The 22,478-nt window shown below is 42.7% G+C and overlaps 1 protein-coding gene across 1 annotated transcript in view; it reads left to right on the plus strand.

Moving 5' to 3' along the window:
* The window catches only part of PCP4 (Purkinje cell protein 4), an 80,783-nt gene that overhangs the window by 725 nt on the left and 57,580 nt on the right, over positions 1–22,478 (plus strand). The gene's annotated exons all lie outside the window — the stretch shown is intronic.

Consider the following 22,478-nt stretch of genomic DNA (forward strand, 5'->3'; position numbering starts at 1 on the left):
TGAGGGTGGTGAGGCACTGGAACAGGTTGCCCAGAGAAGTTGTGGACGCCCCATCCCTGGAAGTGTTCAAGGCCAGGTTGGACGGGGCTTTGAGCAACCTGGTCTAGTGGAAGGTGTCCCTGCCCATGGCAGGGAGTTTGGAACTAGGTCATCTTTAAGGTCCCTTCCAACCCAAACCATTTGACGATTCTATGATTCTATGAAAGACGCAGCAGGGCAGAGGCGAACCATCACAGGCACAGTCCCCACCCCAGGAACAAACTTGCTGCTCGGTTTGTCCTTTGGTGGTGAGGAGAAATGGCATGACAAGGCAGGGGCTGGACGGGTTATTCTTGCAGATGAGATTTTTAAAGCAAAATAGGCATGCTTGGGTTACATTTTCCCCAGTGCTGTCAGGGAAGAAGAGGGCAGTCTAGATCCAGCTGGTGCAAGTCCTCTGCCTCCCCCCTATTCAAAATCACATGCAAACCAAAATCTTCTGCAGTATTGCCTACTAATGGCCATAAACACTGCCTCTTTCGACAACATTACTTGATGAACTTTCTGATTAATGTCTTTTTTCCTTTAGTAAATCTAAATGATGCAATACGGTATTTTTGTGCAACAAGTTCTGGGAAATATTCCCACCCCAGTATTTTGCTAAACATGGGATTCAAATAATGACCTATTTCAGGAAGTTTCAGAGGCCGTGTTCAGTGAGGTGCTCTTGGACCCCCTCTGAAACTTTCTGGTTACTCAGTGTGCTAACTAGTTCAGCATACTTTATACTCAAAGGACAGTCCACAGTATCTGGGAATACTTGCTTTCCACAAACATAACGCTTGCCTTCAGCTTTTTTCGGATGTTTTTTTTTCCATTCTACTTGTAAATTTGTTATTTTTGGGGGGAGCAGTAGTAGAGAGCTTCTCAAAACCTCTGTCCTAGTGAGAAAGCCTGCCATAACAGACCTGTAATTGAATGATCAGGAAATGCCAAATAACTGTTTTGCCATAAATGGAGCAAATTTCATCATGTATTAATCTCCAGGGTAACACAGACCAGAGGAAACTTCTGACGTGCTCTAGGAATGAACGAGTGATGTCTCTGTTGAGCACCAGTAAGGTATTTGGGCTGAACTGCAAGAAATTAAGTGCAGCAGAGAGATCTTGGAAAAGCTCTCTTGAGCAGAGACAGGCAATCCTGTTACTTCCCAGAGCACCTCTCCTCTCTGCAAAAATAAACAGTAAAGAAGGGTAAATTTAGAAAACAGCAGTATGTTCTAGCAACAAAAAGGGATGGGGGGGGGGGGGGAGAAAGAGAGTTGTGTTTAAAACAGAAGGCAGCTGTCTTATGAAATGTTTCTAGGATAGTTATATTTATCCCATGGTTTTCCTTGAAGTGCTGGGACTCATTAAATACCAGAGACATGTTGTCCACATTTGTTATCTAACATTTTCCTCTATGGCTTATTCAATAATGTATATGTACCAAATGCATTATTTAAGATGTTTAATACTGGAAGAATACCAAGGCAATACAGACTGTACATGATTAATGCCCCAGAAACAAACCACAAGAAGATTGGTCAATAGTTAGGAACCAGCTTGGGCTTGATAAAAAATTCCACTGCGAAGAACAGTGAAATTTCCATTGATTTCCAAGGGCTTGAGACCAGGTGGGGAAGTTGCAAGGAACAGTGGCCAGCAGGTAACATCTGCTTGGAGGTAGATAAAACCGACCCTGGGGCTGGCCGCAGCAAACCATTCGACTGTAGCGTTTCATTTAGGAAGCTATGTGAAGATACATGTTTATAACTTTGGAAGACATTTTCATTCCTTAGAGCTACTTTGTAATTATCTATGTGAGGTCTCACTACTACATTTAAATATCCAAAATGTATGTTTCTTGGATGCACTTGAGAATGAATTTTTCATTGTCTTTTCCTCCGCAATGATATTTTGTAAAAGCACATAAGTAATTAGGACTGGAAATCCACTGCACTGATTTCAAATGAGGATAGGGTTTTCAAAACTGCTGAGCATTTCCCCTGAACTGATCCCACGGGGCTCAGTTTGAAACCAGGCTGCTGTCGGTGGAAGTGGAATGATGCCAGTCATGGGAACTTTAAAAAAAGCCTGCCTTGAATAAACACTGAGATGTTGAGAGCGGTCTTTCGGATACATGAAATACTGGCGTGCTTATTTTTGCAATTTCTAATGTATCTGGAAAGCAATGTCAGATATTAAGTTTTTTTACAGCTTGATGGGTAGTTTCTTTAAGAGAGCCAGAGGAGAAACACCCAACATCATGTTTTGCTTCAAAGAATACAAACTGCAGAGTCCACAAGAAGTTCTCAGACAGCATAAGACCAGTCAATGAATTCCCAGAACTGCCATCAGTGTTGCATGTGAAGCTTTTGTTTTGTTCTGCTGTTCATCCTTTTCCTTTGTATTTAGATTTTGAGTGGGTTGCTGACGATAAATTTCATTTTGGTATAATGCTTTGGGGTGAGAGGTTGGCAGTTAACCTCCTGAGGACCCTTGTGGGATTGCTTTTCTAGCATTTCTTTTAGTTCTATAACTGCTTTTACTCTCCCATAGGTGCGACCTCAAATGCATATTGATTATCTGACCAGCCCAAAGAAAATTAGAAAATTGACACTTGTTTAGGATGTACTTCTCCAGGAAATTTCTCTTATCAGTTGCATTTTACACGTTTGGATGGCTTCCTGCAACAGAGAAGAGTTAACACTGGTTCTCTCAGTTTAAGCTATAAGTTATTTTTCTTTTTTTCCTCATGTAATGAAATAAAATTGCAACCTTTATGATGTAGCATATGATATCTCAGCAAAATAATGGACATAAATGACACCCTTAACTTCAGAGACAATGAATCTGATGGGACTCTACAAGAACAAGAATCCGTGCTTTGGGTCCCAAGGAAATCAGCAAAACTCCTATCAGACAGAAATGTTAGGTCATCCACAGCACGATCAAGGACTGGAACTGCAAGAGATCTATTAGTTCAGAAGAACTTGTTAGTAATAATACTGTTTAATACAATATCTACTGGTTTTTAAATGTACTTTATGTACAGCTAATCATCTTGAGCTTATAGACCAACAACATTTTCCAATTTCTGCTCTGTAATAAAATCAAGGGAAGTTTTCATGAGGGCTGTTTCAAAATTTCTAACAAAACTATCTTTGGATCAGAAATGACTTTGTTTCATTTCAATACATTCTTTTGTTAAAGGTATTTGTCTTAAACCCGATGTTCCAGTTTTAAATAAAAACCAATCACCCATGTGCCAAAAAAATCCTATTTTGATTGAAATGCAAAAATCTTAAGCTGAAAAATGTGGATTTGAGACTCCTGACTTTTAAGAAACTCCTGACTTTTAAGAGTTGTTACTTGAATGCTTTATGTCTCTGTTCTACTCGGGGGCTGAGTTTGGCAGCCAAATGACTTGGGTCACAGCAAATGGTGGCTGCTGGTATTCATGCTGGACCCTGTTGTTTCATCAGGGATAGAGTTGATAATGACCATGGGGAATGCACTTTAGCTAGGCAACCTTGTCAGTAGAGCAGATCTGGCACATGGACCCTTTAGTTCAGAAGAACTTGTTAGTAATAATACTGTTTAATATCATATCTACTGGTTTTTAAATGTACTTTATGTACAGCTAATCATCTTGAGCTTATAGACCAACAACATTTTCCAGTTTCTGCTCTGTAATAAAATCAAGGGAAGTTTTCATGAGGGCTGTTTCAAAATTTCTAACAAAACTATCTTTGGATCAGAAATGACTTTGTTTCATTTCAATACATTCTTTTGTTAAAGGTATTTGTCTTAAACCCGATGTTCCAGTTTTAAATAAAAACCAATCACCCATGTGCCAAAAAAATCCTATTTTGATTGAAATGCAAAAATCTTAAGCTGAAAAATGTGGATTTGAGACTCCTGACTTTTAAGAAACTCCTGACTTTTAAGAGTTGTTACTTGAATGCTTTATGTCTCTGTTCTACTCGGGGGCTGAGTTTGGCAGCCAAATGACTTGGGTCACAGCAAATGGTGGCTGCTGGTATTCATGCTGGACCCTGTTGTTTCATCAGGGATAGAGTTGATAATGACCATGGGGAATGCACTTTAGCTAGGCAACCTTGTCAGTAGAGCAGATCTGGCACATGGACCCTGTATGTGCCTTCCAAATCTAAAAATTATGAATTCTAGCTGAAATGTTTTGTCTGAAATTTTGTATTTCATAATAAAAAGTTCAAGCTTACTAGTTTTTTACAAAAAGGCAAACTTCTTCCAGAAAAACAAGTTATTTTCAGTGTACTCGTCTTTCTACCCACTCAAAGCATTCCGAATTATTCAGTGTTTTGCATGTTAATCTTTTGTATGAACCAATGCAGGTGCTCTTTGAGTGCTGAAAGAAGCCGCTACAGAGGATTACTTTCAGTGATAATCTGTGCAACAAAAATAAGAAATTTGAAAGCTGGTCTCAGGAAAAAGAAGTTGTTTTGCATGTTTAGCATTTGGCATCTCATTAAGTTGTGACAGATTTTGCACAGCTACTCGCGTTTTCAGTCACTCTGTCAGAACAAGTGCCGAGACCAATTCACTGTCTGCCGTGTGCAATTGTATACAAAGCTGTTTCAGGTTCTGACCATCTACACTCTTTCTGTCTTGTTTGGTTAGGGAGGAGCTCTGACACGCATTCCCATTGAATGCAATTGCACCAGCAGCATGGTATGTAAATAGCTATAGTGTTATACAGAGAAAATATAAGCAATTTACATTGTGGAATACCTGTGTTTTTTCCTTGAAATAACCATGCACTGAGAGAAACGTCTACCTTATTCTGATACAAGTATTGCTATTGCGGACATCTCCTGGTTACTACTGTAGCTTAATGCAACCTAAACACGAACAAAAATCCAGTTTATTAGAGGAATGTCCATTGCATGAGAGAGAGAGGCCCAGGGTAACACCAGCCTGTGACTCGGGGATAAAAACCACAGACCTTTGGCTTTCTGTGCACGTGCGTGGTTAGCAAGCCTTCTGGTTGTCAGAAAAGTAACCCTGCAGTACAAAAATGAAAACTGCACGGAGGCAGTAGTTTCCCAGCAGAAAACGTTGATTCATTAGAATGTATTTTGAAAAGGCATCAAACTATACTATGTTGTTTATCTCACAGCCTTTGATTTCAAGCTTGGCTTCGATGTTATTTGGTATCATATTAAAAGAGCCAACCTAGAACTGAAGAAAACCTTTTCTCTAATTAACCTATAACCTTCCACATTAATCAAAAACATTGTTGTGTTGAGGCCACGGGCAAGAGGACACATGCTCTGAGCCAAAAGACAGACGGACTCCTGTGTCAGCAATACGGCACCTTCCATGCTGGGGAGTTCCCGCCGAGATTTCCACGCTGTGCTACCTGGTGCTTGAGGCTTTTCAGAGGACACCAGCAGTGCTTCCCAAATTGGTTTTCAGGCTGTGGTTGGGCAAAAGCACCTCCCGGCACTGCTGTTGAATGAATGAGCTGATGTGAGACCCCTAATCTGGGAACCGTGTGGGAGCACCCTTCCCTGCTGACAGCTCCAAGCTGTTGCAGTCAGACGTCAGGGTGTGCGGCCAGGTCACCCTCCAGCTGTGTGTCTTGCCTGGGAGCTGGAAAGTGCTCCAGCGTGCCACACTTAGCTCGGGGACCACTTGCCAGCAGATGATTGCCAGCGGATGGCACACAGCAGCAATAAGAATTACACCCCACTGCCCGCGCATCCCACTGACTCAAAAAAACGAAGGTTTTTTGCACAAATAGGTACCACAACCGTAGAAACGTGCGCATTAACCAGAGTCTGGAGCTATTTTCCTTCCTGCCAGCTACAAGAATGCATTCCACACAGCTATGGTATACTCTTAACAGCATTAGCATGAGATTAAAAATTTTTACGGTGTCTTTGAAATTTATAGTTGGGGGCATTTGTATGCTTCCAGACTTGTTTTCTTCAGACATGTTATACAGCCTGCCTGTCATCTCCAGTACTGGCTGTTACTTGTGTTTGCAAATAGAGCTCCACAAACAACAATACATAAAATACAGAGACAATTTTTAGCACACGGGGAATATAAAATATGCAGGCACTTTCAGAAGACACAGTAGACTAAAAATATTGAATTTCAGGCACTTTATGGAGACACCAATCTTTTGTACACATGCATATTGATTTACAATTATGACTTGAGGGACGTTTTAGTAATCTAGAAGTATCTAGTTTTTTACTGCTCACAGGTTTGATAATATAAAACCCTTCCACGTTTCCTTACAAAATGTTCCTATTTGAATTCCATACATGTATATGCGGGAAAAAATGCATTGGCGATAACCAGTATTTCATTCTACAGTAAGGTTTCCTAAAGTTGTCTCACCAGTTGTATATTTCACAGAAAATTCAGGCTACCTTTCATACAAAGCCACTTAAAAATAACACTGGCTTCCTGTGGAGGTTTCTTTTTACAATAAAAAGCACCTCATGTTTGTGTGGGCTGAGCAGAATCAACAGATGAACTCTTAGTGAAGGGTACTCGCAATATTGACTAAACATTTGGTTTCTTACTGATCTGGTTGAATAGAGCTTCTATTTTCAATATTTATTTGGTCGAATGTATAATATGTGGTGCTGCTAACCTAAAATACACCATTCTCAAGCATTTGGGCCTCCCAGTGATGGAGATGGGAACTCTTTGGTTACTGGCCTCACTGTCTCTTTCCCCAAAAGGATCCTGCATGAGGCAGGAAGGACACAGCATCCTACAAGCTTCGCCAGCAGAACCTCCTGGAAAACCAGAGGATGGTCCCTCAAAGTGTTGCAGATAACTCATCTTATTACCCTTCCCTATCCACCCAAATAGATCTTACCCATCTAAAATGGGTCCCACCCCCAACTCTCCCTCCCTGAATTTCTCTAAATCCCATACCCACATTCCCAGAAATACAATAAAATTAATCCAGTGGCCTCATGGTAACTGTGTAAGTAAAATTAAGCAATCAGTATGGACCAAAATGGTCTCATATGGTCAAGCTATAATAAAAAAAACCCCTAGCTGCCAATAGGAAAACACTGCTCCCAAAACACCTTTGGCATCTTAGTACTCTTTTTCCGAGCAGCCTCCAAAACCCCTTCTAAAGATGAGGCTGAGAATTGAAATTCATAAAGCCACTTGATATGGAGGAGCACGCTCTCAGTAGATGTGACTTTCATGATTAGACTCTCCTCCTACTCACCACGATCAACTCTTGTTCCCCAGGCTATAAACTACCTGTCTCTTCTTCCCCCTAGGTGACAAGCAGCTTCATTTAACTTTAACTTTCTCTGTCTCTCACTTTCCTCCCTCTTTACCTTTCTTCTACCCAATATCTTTTCTTTAAAAAAAAGCCTAATTGATACATACTTAATTAACATCCGAGCATTTGTTCTCAGCTTGTATTTAGCTCTGAAAATTGCTGCTTCTATTTCAGACCTGAATACGGGCTTGCATACCTGAAAGTTTGCATAATATTTCCAGCAATACCAGCTGATCCAATAAAACATACTACCTCTACCTGCAAACTTTTTCCGGCCTATGCACACACACTGATGGCTGTGTATTTCCATCATCCCACCCACTTCAGGAGGGACTTCAGGGACTTCAGGAGGACGCTATGCAAATCTCAGCTGACCTTCCTGAACTGCTGTTGGGAAAAATTGGAGAAAGAAAGAGAAGCCAGGTCAGGTCCACACTAACATGTCTGCCCCAAACCTCCTCAGCCAGTGGAAAAGTTAGCTGTGTTGTGAAGGTGGGATTTGATAGGAGCGCCCTGCGCTGCTGCAGTCTGTAGCTCTGAATGAGGTTCCTGACCTTCTGCCCTGTGGAATTCAGTTTTCTCTTACCCGTTCCTGACCCTGCTCTCTGTTCTTTGGGAGATGCAGGTTGGTAACAACTCCTTTACATTATCCTAGAAATCATGGATTATTTATGCTAGATTAGCACAGATAGTTATTTAAATGAATATGGGTATTTGCTGGCTCAGAGGAATATTGCAATAGGCTATTCCTTTTCAGCTCAGAGAATTAATGTCTGGAAGCTTCCAGTGTCATTTGGCATTAGCTCTCATAGCAGAACTCACGTCACACAGATGTTATTTATATTGTTTATTTTCTACTGTGGTATGATCGCTCCCTCAAATGAGGCTTACACGAAGTGCTTTTTTTTAAATCATGTTCCAGCAAAACACTCTGTTTGTTTTTGTTTTGGGGAAAGAATGCCAACATCCAGGGAAAACAATACTGAGATGTTTTTATTAGAGAAGCCAACCAGATCCATCTCAGCTCTGCCTCCAACTCATTAGCTTCCCATCACAAAAAGCCCAGGGGCTGCTCTGACCTTGGACCGTCTCATCTGTGCTATTGATCCCCTTAGTCCCAATGACTTTCCAGTCAGATACTGATGCTGTGGTCTCAGCTCCGCTCACTTGGACCATGTGTTCATGCACCCTGGGTCTCTCTGCTGCAAACACCAGTGTTGCTACCACCCATTTTAGACCTACTGTGAAAGGATGAAGGGAGACTCGTGGGTCAGACCTCCTGGCCCATGGCTGACAGTCTTTCAGAAATGGTGGCAGACTGTGTTTTTCTTTCCCAGCGGAGTAAGGATTCACAAGGTGCTACGAGCTGCCAGATGCTGGGACTGTTCCGTACCACTCTTGAGAGACACAGTTTCATTTAGATGTTACCCTACTATCCTTCCAAAGGACAGGCAACGAATCCCCCTTGATGAGGCAACACATTTCTTTAGTTTTACTACAAAGCCATACAATTTGTTAAGATGAACACTGTGCCCTTTAGGTTTGTCTCAGCACTTCTCTTGCATGTTGCAGCACCTACACAGAAGCCAGTAATCTTCATGATGGTTGCTGGTCCACACCGAAAGAGTGGTGGGGCAGCAATTCCTGCTTGAAAATTAGCCTTATGTACTCTGGATTGCATTATTTTTCAGCGTAGAGCAGTCAGACACACTCAAACCATTCAAAACAGAGACTGTTCTGTTAAAATACAAGCAAATTTAGCAGCCATTTTTGTGGAGATCTGTGTCTTGGAAATTTGCAAGGCTGCTCTCTGATCCTCTAAAGACATCCTCATTAAGATCGACATTATCAGCCAAGCCCTTTGATGCTGCCTGTGAGGAGGCGATACCTCAGCCTGAGCTCAGAAAAGACTTTAAATTTGATCACTGCTTTATAGCCTCCATTTGTGAAATGAACAACTCAAAGAGGACAGAGAGAGATGCAGTGTCTATGCTGAGCCGTCAAAATTCATCGGGGAGGCATCCAAGCTGGCAGAGGAACAGTTACTTTCCGCTATTCCTTTTATCCATAGCCAGAGCAGGGGGCAAACACAGAGGAGTGACAAGGATGGGACTGCTGATCACCAGGAGTCCTCACATCCAGTGGCGGGGCAGTGTGCTGCTCCCCGAGTAGAATGGAACAATATAGTTTGAAGGATAGCTGTAACTGCAAAACAGGTTAAAATAAAATTAACCCTTTTTGCCCTAAAATTATATATGATGGTTACATCATGGATTCTGTCATACTGGGGCTATAGCTTAATCGTGCAATGCTTAAAAGCATGAGGCAAGGTTTTACTATGGCACTGTGCTCCTGTGGCACAGTGTCATAGTGTTTTGGTGAAGAAACATCACCTGAGTATAATCTACTGAAATATCAGCAATGCGAACATAAGACCTAATTATCGATTACCTTTCAGCTTAAGATCCTGAAAAGAATTGTGACATTCTATATTGTGTTGTACAACCAATTTTGAGGAAATTTTGTATTAAATCACAAGTCAAGGTTCTGTTCACTTTGTTCATGCAAAATCTTTGCTGATTTCAGTGGGGTAAGTCTATTTTAAAGTTAAAAGACCTTTCTTATTGGGTAGGGCTATCTAGAGTTACAAATAAACATACTCCTTCCAAGGCTTCCATATTCCACAATTTTTTCCCAATGTATAAAGATTAGCTGTGTGTATTAAATGTGTTTACAAGATGGATGTACTAAAGACGATGGAACATTGGGAGGTGCAAGGGCTGGAAAGTACAAGGTAAAGGAGGAGGAGGCTGGGGTAGCACGCATATATTTCCACTGCTCTGAGCTGATACCTAATAGCTGAGATCTTGGGACATCTAATGAAATAACTTCGCTTTCATATGCCGTTTGGTAACATTCATAAGAAGCTTGTCAGTGCCCTGGATATGTCAATAGACTCTGTAGCCATCTTTCTCTGCAATCCTCCTCTGCAGCCTCTTCCGCCCCACACATCTAAGGGCTTAGCTGCCTGTGTTTGTGGTCTGCTCTAACAGGGTGATGCTGTGTAACCGTCAATCACGCTTCTGTGAAAACAGCTGAGTTGTGAGAAAGAGCCATGAGAAGCCTCATCGGGGGCCTCTGCTCATGCACCCCGTGCTCCCTGGCTTGGGAGCTGCAGTACCCGCCTCGCAGGCAGGCGTGCTGCCCAGTCCTTGTACCTCGCTGGCACTGCCCCGGCTTCACTTGCTGGCTGGACCCAGAACCAGCCTGCCTCTACGGACCTGTGCGGTCATTTGGACTTTTGGCTGACCTGGTGACAGCTGCTGGAGGTGCTCTGCTCTTTTTCCCTGGGTCCCATGGGACTGTGCCCCTCGTTGTGAGGACCTGGCCCCTGCCTGCCCCGCTGTCCCCGGCAGCTCATGGCGTGCCTGCCTGGTGCAGCAGCCCCACGCTGCAGCTCCTGACACCGTGTGCTGCTGCCAGGCCCTTTCTGAGCTGCATTGAAGTCCTCAGTTTCCTGGCAGACAGCTGTAGGGATTCCTCAGGTTGTAAGAAAGATTATTTTGAGGGCAGATATAAAAGTTGTTTTTACAGACGCCACAAACTAGGTGGCTAGGATGCCTTCTGTAGTTTCCCACTGGTTGCACATTACAACAAGGAGCCTCCATCCACCCAGTTAGGAACAGAGTTACTTCCAGATTTAAGCGCAGTCCCACCACAAGGCAGCGAGGCACAGCATCGCCCTTGGGTGGTCCTGCCGCAGGGGGTCTTTCTGCAATGACCACAGCACTGCCGCTGCCCTACATCACTCCCAGGACACAGGTGGGAGCAGCCTTTACCCAAATGGAGAAGCTGGGCAGCTGCTCACTTTGTCACATAACATGGGAGCACAAACAGCTGACCACGTGGTCGTACAGGGAAGAGCGAGACAAGCCATTTGTCTTTATTAATCTGTGCGCATCAGTGCAGGAAGGCCAGAGCCACTCACTCCTGTCACACTGTGGTATTGCCCCTAAGCAGATGCCTAAAGAAAATTTGCTCTGTGTCCAGAAACCTTTTTGGTGCAAGTGCTTTCCTGCTGAGCAGCTGCAACAAAGTCACGTCTGAACTATGCATACCTAAGCTGCACTACTGCAAATAATGTTTTATTTCTCTCCAGAAAAGTTTTCTTTTTCCCCTTCTTTGCAGATGCTTCTTTTCTCCCCCTCTGCCCTCATAGCTTTACGTGTTTAATCAGGACCCCAAATGCCTCAGAGCAGGTGCCTTGACTCCTCAGCTGGCCGTGAAGCTCCATGAGCAGCCACATGGCACGGCAGAAATAATAAGGAAGGAAATCTATATCCCTTTACCCTCAATGGCCAGACTGCTGACAAATTTTGCCCTGCATTGCAGATGCGATTTAATTATTGCAATGAACCCAATCAGAAATAATTAATGAAGACTTTCTAATGCATATTGGTAAGATCATCCACCAAAGCAGGGAGGTTTTCTTTCTTCTCTTGCTATATTGCTACATTCAGCAGCTTCATAGCTAATAATTTGCAAAGCCTTAGTTTCCTTAATTTCAACTGCAAATCCCTTTTGATAGGGCTCAGGTAGATACAATTAATGTCAGATGATTATGAAGACATTGACGGTGCTCTGAAATGGAAACTGTAAGAAGAGCCACGAGCTATGGTAACATTCGTAAGATTTGCTTAGCAGGCACCTATGTCCTTTGTGCCCTTTGTAGCTGCTTAATGAGAAAAGTTCGCAGCGGGCAAGTGAGTGACAGTGCACACCATCTCTCATTTTCTGTGTGTTTGTCTTCCAGGGAAGCACTGCCTTCAGACACACTTGTGAGGCATTGGCAAAGTTAATTCAAAACATCAACTAAATGGCCTGTATTTCCAACAATTTACATGTAAGTGCTGGGCCGTAACTATACTGTTTTTCCTACCGCAGGTGCACAGTGCAGAGTATTCAGCTTACGCTGCCTGAGTTGATGTTATGCTGGAGACCTCATAGGTGAGAGTTCATTGAACTCAGTTTGCTCCTTTTGCCGTGTTTTCTGCTTCGCAAACACAGCTGTCAAATGAATATAATTGCTAGCACAGGGTGGTTGTTTTTTTCCTGTCAAGGAGCAAGAGGACTTTATGAAGGCTTAAAGATCTAACTAAAAGGTCAGTTGGCATAATCAACAATTTAAGTAATAAAGCTATTATCATGCTTTCAATTTCATTACCCAATTAATGATTCCTTCCCCTGGGTTAGAATTGGCATTTCAGTGCGCAGAACATGGCAATTCTCAATAGCCAGGTACATTTTTTAATGTACTTTATGGCCAAGATAATTTATAACGTGAAAACTCCAAAGGACATAATGGTTACTTTGTTCTCTAGGCATCAGTCGTGTCCTCCTTTAAATTAGATATTTGTATAATGGAACAAGGGGAATAAACATCTAATATGGAAATGGACTTGAGTTGGGATGTTTATGTGCTTGCACATCTTTTTGCATGGTATTAATTGAAACTAGCAAGAAACATATGCTGGCAATGCTCTTGGTCACCGTCCAAAATAGTTCCCCCTCTTTTGCAGCAGTGAGAGAGGAAGGAGAACAGGGACAGGGAGGGAGAAGCACATTTCAGCAGCAGAAAGCAGAAAGCTGACTCTCATGTCTCCTCTGCTGTTGTAAACCAAACCTACATCTTTTTGCATGGTATTAATTGAAACTAGCAAGAAACATATGCTGGCAATGCTCTTGGTCACCGTCCAAAATAGTTCCCCCTCTTTTGCAGCAGTGAGAGAGGAAGGAGAACAGGGACAGGGAGGGAGAAGCACATTTCAGCAGCAGAAAGCAGAAAGCTGACTCTCATGTCTCCTCTGCTGTTGTAAACCAAACCTCATAAATGAAGGCACATTTCAGCAGCAGAAAGCAGAAAGAAGCTGACTCTCTTGTCTCCTCTGCTGTTGTAAACCAAACCTCATCCATTTGAAATGATTTTGTTTAAAGACACTACACTGAAGATCCTCTGGAGTGACTGAGACAAGATACTGGCCTATTCTGCTAACAGCTCTCCCAAGAGTCAAATTGTGCATTACTTGTTTTCCAGTTTTATACTAATCATAATTGCCTTTTCCCACTGAACCCCATATATTGCTGATATATGGTGCATAGGTTAGCGATAGTATTTTGTCACTGCTTTTTAATACTGAATTTAAATGTGGTCTAAGCAGATAAGTAGCAAACTGTTTACAGATGCAGAACTGAGAGTGTAATTAACCATCCTGCTTAATGAGGTATTAGTGGGTATCACCCAAGAGCCTGAGGATATGTATAAAATATGCTTTCACCTACTTCTCAGTCCTCGCCCTGATCAGTGCCTCATCAAATTGAGCTCTCAAGAACAAGTAAAGCTTCAGAATTCATTAAAGGTCCTGAGGCACCTGTACAGACTAGTGCGGGACCGGCAGGGTTTTCCTCCCGCACCAGGGTAAGAGAGGTCCAGCATTAGGCAGCCCTTGCCCTCAGGCCCTCGATTTGAAGGTTTCTGCCTCCCATAAAACTTGGGCATACGTCAAAACCCACCAAGTGCTGCGGCCTCTAGAGATGCACCACTAAGAGGCATGTGCAGGGGGAGACTGGCACAGCCATGTTCTGATATAACTCCCCAACCAAGTAACTGCACAGGCTACTTCTCCACCCAAGGAACGACTTGTGACCGGATGGCAGCGGGAACCCTGATAGCGTGCATTAGGACTGCCGAAATGTTCCTGCAAGGACAGAAAATGTGCTAGAGCTAGGAACTACAGTGAGTTTATTGTATACATGGAAGCCCTATTTACTCATCCAAAATTTGTATAAAAATATTTTTGCTTATCTAATTCCACGCCACCTGGAAAGATAAGAATGCATCATTGACAAAGATAACACACACACACAAAATCTCCAGGCTCTAGGTCAGAAACCCTTGCACGTGGTGTCCAGAAATTTATATCAAATGGTTGCACCACGTTTCCTTATGTGGGCTGTATTTCATAGCTGTTCCTGGGGCAACATAAGGATCTCACTGATGTTGGCCCTGCGCTGAGCTGGAGAACCTGATGACCTCCAGAGATCCCTTTTGACCTAGATTATTCTTTGATTCTATGAATCTGTTTGAAACATAAAACAAGGTAGATAAATGCTCACCAAAATGACAACGTCCTCTGTAAAAGAAGCTAGCAAGTTTTTGGCCTTTCCTGGATAAGAGGTATGTTATTTAATACCCTTCCCTTCCTCAATATCAGGTGAACTCATCTGTTGCATAACATCATTAAAGTTTCTGTTGCTGAAACTTTAAATACAAAGAGATGATAAACTAAATATTTAAAAGAACCTGTGATTAGATTCCACTGACCTTCACGAACTCCTTTGAGTAATTTATATAAATGAACCTACTTATTATTCATAAAAACAAAATGCCTGAAAAAATGTAAATCCAGGACAACTACTGAATTTTGCAGCTGAGACCAGAGCTAGCCCATTAGGGCCATAGCCAGTACTTCATCATGCTGCCAAGTCCACTGTAGTGCCTGAACTGCTTCTAATTGTCTCAAAATGATTTTATTTCTGATCATTTGAGGAGGTACTGGACTTTTGTGTCAGTAAAACCATAGCGTACCAGGTTAAATGCTAGACCCCTCCACGCTTCATTGCACTAGAGCTGCACAGGGACAAACCAACTACACAAGAATGCATAAAAACTAACTGTGCTTTTTTCCTAGTCCTAAGTAACACGATGCAGCTATTTTTAATTTCTGTGCAGCAGCAAGTGTTAAACAAGCTACATGTGACCTAGCTTGCATTTTAAAGAGGGAGGATAAGAAGAAAAATTTGTAAAAGCTGCACAGTGCCAGACACACAGACTGTGAGGTTGGAACTGGGGGATCCCGTGGCTTGGTCTTTTTCTAACCCTCCCCCATTGCCATCCACAGAAGATTGTCATCTTTTAGGGGAAGGGTTTCCATGTCAGTCCTTAGGGGTGTATCCACAATGGCTAAAAAATGGCTTAGGGTGCCTTCCTTTCCCTCATCTAACTAAAAAATTAAAGGGGGGGGGGGGGGGGAACGAGGAGACGCTCTGCCAGGACAAAAATCAGGGTGGTCAGTGATGTCCTGAAATTCCCTCAGGGGAAACTTGCCCTTTCACAGTCCGCAGAGAGATCCCCAAGAGCCCAGCCCCTCCAAGCTCACCTTCTGACGGTGCTTTGGAAATACCACCAAGAAAAACTCTGTGCTGAATAAAATGGCACTGCAGTGAGTCAGAACAGAGAACCATGTCTCTTCTGTGTTCATGAATCTATTTTAGAGTTATGTTGACCTTTACAAGAACCTTTACTTAATAACACCTCAATTAAAGATACTCGGTCAGAGAGAGAGCACTTTCCAGCAAGGATAGAAGGTGGACAGGGCCCTCGGAAAAGTCACCAACCATTAAACTAATGCCACCATTAGCCCATAGGAAATGGCTAAATGAGGTGTTATTATTGGTAACACAGACATTGTAGAAGAAAGATGAAGGAAACAGAACTAAGCATTTCTTCTCTGTTAAAAGTGAGATGCTTTTAGTGAGGAGTCATCCGTTCCCATCAGTCAGCTAGGAGTTGCTTTTATTTCCATCTGCATTTTATAATTTCCTAACAGAAAAAATGCAAATAATTTCATTAAAAAAGATTCAGCCAAATTAGCTATACCTATTCATCAGCTTAGGTCTTTAGATGCTGAACATGCATAGCTGTTTTTTTCTTGCATACTTTATGTCTCCTTTCCTTTCCATGCCTCATACTCCTCTCAGCAAACTAACCATTGCTAAAAGGAGAGATTTAACTCAGTGGCACAGAACAGGCTGTGTTAAAGTGCCTGGTTTTGGGTCTCTGAGCATGCCCGTTACTAAATGGGTATTTCTAGAAGCCAACACAATCTGTCTCAGTCTGTTGTTGTGCTTCACGGCTCAGAAATTAAAAAGTGCTGATCTTACATTTTCTTTGACTAGCTCAACTTCTGACTCTTAAGTAAATATCTTTGCCTTGATAAGTGGAACAGATCCCATTTTGAGAATAAACTAAATGTAGGAAATAGGCCCAGAAGGGACCTCTTGAAGTATCAAGTCCATATCGTGCTTCCTACCTCCAGCCAACATTATATACAATGTTGATGCTAACCAGCTCCATTTAAAAACCAGGTATGTGAGGGTCAAAAGGCCCCAGAAGCTGAGGTTGAGAACTCCAAAGCTTCACGTATTGATTCACAAATATATTTTTAAAATATGTTTAGCAGTAGAGACAAACCCTTCTTCTTTTTATTGACCTTCCTATGTGTGAGTCCTAGCACTGATAAGGTTTTCCCTCTCCAGCTAACTGCTCGGTCTTGATCCGCGCCCTAACCTGGTCCACCCTGCGCAGCAGAGGCGGGCACCTGCCCCCTGAGAAAGTGAAGAACACCAACACGTATTTGCATGAGGGAAGAGCAGAGATGAGGTACATTTGCATTGGTATCCTCATTTTGGCAGCCGCTAATTATGGATCACTTGACCTGGAGACTTTAACTTCCTTTTACTGGAATATGTTATGTGTAACTACTATCAATACAGCACTAAAAACATTTCTAGGGCAAGTGGAAAGAAAGGGTTTGAATGTCTTGACTTTTTATTTTTTCCTGTAAAATGTCTGGCAAAATTTGGAAGTGCTATGACACAAAGATCAGAGGTTGTTTTGAAGCCTCTGCTCTGTCTAAAGATGAAAAGCAAGCATGACAGAAACCCTTCTGAACTTCAGCTTTATGCTGTTATAGAGACCAAAAAAAAAAAAATCCAGCAGCTGCAGCAGTCATGGCAGCAGTGCTGGGTGGTGCACAGTGGAAGGGGTCTTGTAACACTACCCTTCATTTTTGGTCAAACCAGCTTTCTGCAGCTGGAGTAGGAGAGAAGACTTCGATCCACGAGCTTCATGCAGCGGTTAATGCTGGCAGTGATGTTACCTTTGCAATACACTTCATCCCTTTTGAAGCTGGGAGCTTTCTAGATTCATTCTCTGAGCTGAATAACGATTTAGGGAGTACACAAACGGGAAAAGGCTCCCTGAACCCTGACCCCTGTGCAATGGTCAAGAGCCAATGAGACTCTCCTAGAAGTCTTATTTCACCCTGACGTACACAGCATACATACATACATACATACATACATATATGCAGCACCTAATGCTCTCAGCTTGTATTGGAAATAAATTCTTTATTTCTGTAAGTTGCCACTGAGAATTTTGGGAGAGTTTGATTTTTCCTTTGTTTGTTTAATCCAAAGGGCACAGAAAGAGATGCTGAGCACGGCGAATTTGCCCTTAACCTTAGTTTCCCCAAAGTCACTGAAGTAAAGTAAGGGAAGGAGTATACTTTAAACTTCCTTATCTCTCCATACTGCAAGTTATAATTGTTGTGGATCTTTTTAACCACATTAATTCCTTTGTCTGTACAGAGATTGAAAATTGTTAACTGATAATTATTATGTCTTTTTACCTTTTAATTAAAAAGTTAACTGCCATGGGTAAGTGCCAAGTAACATCTGAATGCTATACATTTTCACATCCTCTGGCTTCTGCAAAACAGAGGCAATCAGAGAGTCAAAACACACAGCACTCTTCAGGCTTTGAAAGGTTTAGGGAATTTGACTTAAACTGAGAATGGTTTTCTTTACACCAAAGTTAAGGACACATCCGTGAATTACCTCCTTCATAATTCTTTGGCCAGACTGAAGAATCGACACTTATATTTGGGTGTTGTTTTTTTTTAAGGATAGAAGATGACTCACACTGTACAGTAAGTCATGTCATGCAACCTGCCCAAGAAAAGACTCAATTTTTCCAAATTATATTTGATATTTTTGTGATACCAACAGCGATAAGATTTTGTTGGAACCATTGACTTATTCCTTTTGCACGGGAACAAAGGTTAGATTGTAACAAAGGCCCTAAGGCCCAGATCTTCAAAGGTATTTTGTTGCTTAACTACCCACAGCCATTAGCTTCTTAAAATAAAGCTAAAAAGACATACTAATGGGCGTTAAGCCTGTGGAAACTGCCTTTTTTCTACATTTTAAATTTTTTACTCGGGCAAATTAGCTGATATGTATGAATGACCAGTCACACATCATACAGTGTCTAGGGCTATGTTTGTTAAATCTACTACTATCAAGGAGCAAACCAAAGCCTATAATTACAGCGTGTTCTCTGTAATTAAGGTCATGTTCCAGATCCCCTTCTATTTTCCAGTATTCAAAGGCACACATCTTTCTGAAATGAAAGCTTCCTGTTTGAAATCAACATCCTTGATTTCAGCTGCAACAAGGGCTTTTTTTTCCCCACAAAGTTAGCGTGAAATTGTTCCTTCTCTTTAAAAACTCATAGAGTGTAAAACCAGCAAGAGGCATAGGTTTCACTTCAATATACCGATCTCAAGTGCTGGGAAACTTCAGTTTTTGCAGTCATAGTCAAAATTCAAATATATTCTACCAAACAGAGTGGTTCTGCTCTGATGGAATATGGAACACCTTTCAAGGCACAGTCATATTTTCATTTTGATTTTTTTGGGTTTGATTTTATTTGAATCAAATTTTGACTGAAAAATACAGCAACATAAGCTGTCACCTTCCACTACACTCTGTGTTACTGTCTCTTCTGGAGCGATTCTGCAGCTAACCAGACTTCTAATAGAGCCACTTCACTCAGCAGATGCCTTCAATGGCGGGATTTAAAGTGAAGCAAGACTGTGCAGTTGTGTGTCATTGCCAGTTACAAATATGCAACACATGGTTCTCCAATAATGCATTGCTCAGTGTTGCAGAGAAGAGCTGTCTTCAGTCCCCTGCCACAGATGAAACTCCTTGGAAGTCCGTGATGCTTTCTGCTTCAGGATCCAGCTCAGATGCTCTCTCTGCTGCGTCTTTCAGGTAAGTGGGAGTAAAAGGCAGTAAAATTGCAGTCATATGCCAGCAGACAAGATTGAACACGTACAGAGTGTAGACATGATGAATAAGAAGGTGGTATTTTAATAGTCAATTTTCAGAATATAACAGCTCTTGAAAATAGATTAGCTTAGAACATTTTCTCTATTTAGAAGCGTCACTACTTAGCTGTGCGCTTAAGTAAAAGTTGAGCTTTGGGGCATCTTTAAGTTAAAGGATTGCCGTAGGTTGGAAAGGCTGCCAGCAAAGGGGTACCTCAAAACTAAAACCTGGTATCATCAGACAGCATAAATGAGAGAATATAAATACAACATATATTAGGGTCATCTTTATTCTAAGTTCCTTCCAAAAAACTCAAGTTGCCGCTGCATTTCCAGAACTCAAGATATGTCAAACTAAGCTGGCTCATAAATTAGAATGTCAGAGCTCAGGTTGTACTCAAGATTAGGATGTATCTGTGTGTCTGTGTGTGTGTAGGTTCAAGAGCTATTAAGTTCAGCAGGTCCACTCTAAGAAGTAGGGGAGGCACACAGGCATTTCTGCCCCCAGTTTATATCTAGATTGCTTTGGTTGGCTGTGGAAGTTTTCTCCCGTGTAGGATATGCAAACCTGGGAGGCAGGGAACAAGGTTTGTTCGGAGGGAGAGGTAGAGAGAGAACAGATGCATCTCTGCGGGTCAAGGGCTTTCGTCGGGGAGAGGGGAGTCCTGTGCTCGCGCAAGGAACCTGTCTGAGGGCAGCTTATGCGTCTTATGCTGCGACCGCATACTGCAATATATGCAAGTTGTCCTCAGAGTAGAGAGTTACTGCATGGAGGGCACCGTCACCATCAGCATCATTGCCTGGGGCTGTATTTGAAAAGAGCAAACTTGGCACCTGGCTATGAACTCAAATTTAACACCGGGCCCTGAGAAGGGAGGGGTTTCCACCCTCCTCCAGTTCTCCCACTAGCTAATCTGGGCAGCTCATTTCTCAGAACGCCAGCTCACATCAATCCTGCTCTCAGGTACTGAACTGGGACCGCAGGGATGTCCTGCAGTGAGTGGGCGCTGCAATGAGGGCGTGGGGCTGAGTGTCGTGGGACCTCTGGGCTTCCCCAGATGCAGCTCAGTGTGCTCTCCCGTGTGCCTCTCTTGGAAGCTGTGAACTCCTCAAAACAGGTCAGAAAATAAAAACATTGTATGTTCCCCTGCTGAATCTAGTGCAAAGAGCCTTCTCTGCTAACATGCTTCTTTGTGCACAGTGGAGTACAGCCTGAATTATCACCGTGGGATTTTCTGCTTGAATTCGACACATTTATTTTGATGATGAAGAGCAAGACCAATAGGACTCCTATCAGTGTCAATGGGAACTGAAAAGATTTTTCTCTCAGCGGTCTGTATCACCTACCATGTGATTGCGAGCCCTTTGGTCAGAAGTACCCCTTTAATAATTTGTGTTAGCATTGTGCCTTGTACCCATAAGCTGACAGACCAATGGCACTCCTGTCAGAGTATGAATACTAATGCAGTGTACCCACAATTACTTTTCACTGGAAAATGTTGTCACAGAATAAAAAAGCTTCTTCAGGTGCTGAGCTTCATCATCTTTTTACTTTGGGTCCTCACACCGTACTGACACGCCTGAAGCTGCAGAACAAACTGCTAATCATGCAATGAGCTTTTACCATGCTTATTGCCCACTTGGTCCACTCACAACAAGATCTGGGGCAATTAATGTAAATTTTAAAAAATGCCGGATGCCGGTGGAGGTCCTGGGAATATTAGCATAATAAAAGAGGACCAAAGGTGATATTTTAAATGGGGTCTTCCTCTTCTTTTGTTATCACTAGTAACCCAGAGAAGCCTCAAAAAAAAAAAAAAAGGGGGGGGGGGAAGTCCTGTTCAGGCTTCACATTCATAAAAAGTAGAGTCCCTGCAGCATTGTATCACCAGTTGTGGATGGTAGGGTTCATACTTAACCTAAAAATCATACATCCATGCACTTGGAGAGGTGATTCTTCTCCAACCACCTTGTGCTGTGAACTGTTTTTTAAAGAAACTATGCATATCCGCAAACACAGCATCCTGGCTCAGGTTAAAGAAGATCAAATACTAGTCGAATAATGACACAAACTGCAAATATGCCACTGTGTTTAACAGGGCAAAAGAAAGTCCTCCTCCTGCTGCTGGATCAACGCTCATGGGTTCACATAATGCTGCCACCCCTCTACTTCCCTGCAAGACTGGGATTCCAGATATCCTCACTCAAAATCAAGACCGTGAAAGTCCCCGTGGCTGGCTCAGACTCATAATCACATCAGTGACTGAGAAGAACTGCACTGGCTCTTACCTTGTCAGGAGCCAGCAAGTTTCTCCAGAACAAGGATAAATCATGATTTAGCATTTTATTCCTGCCCAGAAGTCAGGGCAGCAAGTTTCTGAGCTGATACAATAACATGTTGTCAGTCCAAGCAAACGGATATGAATGGATTTACAAAGGTAGGCAGGTGGGATCTTGCCAACCTGGGAGCCCAAGCGAGATAAAAGGCAGCACTCTTCCTTCTTCTTCAGAGACAATTCACCTCCTTCTGTGGCTGAGGTCTCCAGTGCCCATTTTCAACTCGTGCCCTCAGCTTCCTCTGCTTTCCTAGCACTCTGAAGGAAGCAAGAGGCAAACCATGCATCTTCCATCCTCCTGTTATCAACCCCCGCCCCAGCCTGTCCCCCTCCACATTTCTCCCCCTTCTGCTCATACCCCATATGCACAGCCCTGTGCAGGCACTGGTAAAAAGTCTCTCTACATCTTTCTTATAAGCCCCTTTTATATATTAAAAGGCCACAATAAGGTCTCCCCGAAGCCTTCTCTTCTCCAGGCTGAACAGCTCCAACTCTCTCAGCCTTTATTTACAGGAGAGGTGTTCCATCCCTCTGATCATTTTTGTGGCCCTCCTTTAACAGGTCCATGTCTTTCTTGTACTGGGGACCCCAGAGCTGGACACAGTACTCCAGGTGGGGTCTCACCAGAGTGGAGTGGAGGGGCAGAATCACCTCCCTCGACCTGCTGGCCACGCTGCTTTTGATGCAGCCCAGGATACGGTTGGCCTTCTGGGCTGCAAGTGCACATTGCCAGGTCATGTCCAATTTTTCATCCACCAGTACCCCCAAGTCCTTCTCAGCAGGGCTGCTCTCAATC

Source organism: Aptenodytes forsteri, unplaced genomic scaffold (genome assembly GCF_000699145.1).
Source record: "Aptenodytes forsteri isolate BGI_AS27 unplaced genomic scaffold, ASM69914v1 Scaffold2, whole genome shotgun sequence".
Lineage (NCBI taxonomy): Eukaryota > Metazoa > Chordata > Aves > Sphenisciformes > Spheniscidae > Aptenodytes > Aptenodytes forsteri.